This window comes from Suricata suricatta, chromosome 6 (genome assembly GCF_006229205.1).
Source record: "Suricata suricatta isolate VVHF042 chromosome 6, meerkat_22Aug2017_6uvM2_HiC, whole genome shotgun sequence".
Lineage (NCBI taxonomy): Eukaryota > Metazoa > Chordata > Mammalia > Carnivora > Herpestidae > Suricata > Suricata suricatta.
Genome location: NC_043705.1, coordinates 18239550 through 18240842, shown reverse-complemented (window position 1 = coordinate 18240842; position 1293 = coordinate 18239550). Strand labels below are relative to the sequence as shown.

At 31.5% G+C, this 1293-nt stretch overlaps 1 non-coding gene across 1 annotated transcript; it reads right to left on the bottom strand.

The window, feature by feature from the left end:
• Positions 1 to 940: 940 nt before the first annotated feature.
• LOC115295049 lies at positions 941 to 1045 on the bottom strand. Its single transcript, XR_003910282.1, has one exon. It is a non-coding gene; the product is annotated as a U6 spliceosomal RNA (small nuclear RNA).
• Positions 1046 to 1293: the final 248 nt, after the last annotated feature.

The following is a 1293-nucleotide window of genomic DNA, read 5'->3' as shown; positions in this document are numbered from 1 at the left end:
TGGGAGAGACATGAAGTAGAACATCAAAGATTTGACTTGATCTCTGTGATATGTTGGTTTTTGAAAGTGTTTCCTTTTAATCTTTGATTTTTAGATCTTTATTAAATATTTAAGGGACTAGAAATCCATATTTAAAACAAAGAGAAATTTGTGGTATGATTTCTTTAATAAAATTGTGATGTTAAATTTTAATGCCAGCTGATCTAGAAATGTTAAATAAAATTGCCAAGATGTATTTGAAAATGAGTTTTCTAGAAAGGTAGGTTTCCTGAGAAATTTTCCAACTAATATAATAATCAGGCTGAGTTTTGACTATGTCTGTGAGGGTTCCAGAAATTGGGTAGGGTTTGGAAAATACTTACCAGATCAGCTATTCTCTGAATGGATTGACATTGACTAATTACTTAATTTTACTAAATTGACCAGACACTTGTTACAATACAATGAATTGGCTGACTGATCCAATGTTATTTAAATCTAATTGAAAATATGTTTAAAAAAAGATGCTGTTAATCAACAAGAGTCACTGAGTGATTCATAGTAGACATCCAGATACTTAACGTAGGTTTACAGACAACACAAGGCCTCTAAGGTTTTGCTATGCAATAGGGCTGTTTATCATGTTGTATAATTTTCAAAGAGACAGTACTGGCAGCAATGTATTTTTCAAATTTCTGTAGTCTAGCCAACTGAAGATTTATTTATATATTATTTATTTAACTTTTTTATTCATTCATTATTTCGTGACCAAAAATTAGTGAAGTTAGGATTATACTGATTAAATAAAACCTACATTCAGGGGTGGTTCCAACTGTTCTTTTAAATCCATTGCATACACATGTATCTTTTATTTATTTTTTAATATAGTTTATTGTCAAGTTGGTTTCCATATAATACCCAGTGCTCATCCCAACAAGTGCCCTCCTCCATTACCGATTTTAAAAATATGGGATGCTGCGTGAATTTGCGTGTCATCCTTGCCCAGGGCCATGCTAATCTCTCTGTACCATTCCAGTTTCAGTATATGTGCTGCCAGCACAAGCACTACATGTATGTTTTAGAATCAAATAGCTAGTGTAATTCTTTATAAGAGTAAACCTTCACGGTGTTACTTTATTCATGAGCCAAACTGTGTTTTTGTTCTTCTTGTTAAATGATTGATTCAATAATTATATCATCCAGTAATAAGGATTTAATAACACACAGATATCAAAGAGTCCATAAGAATTCAGTGTTGTATTTTTATCAACTTCAAGAGACTGATAATCATTGAAATATCTAGGGAGAGTACTA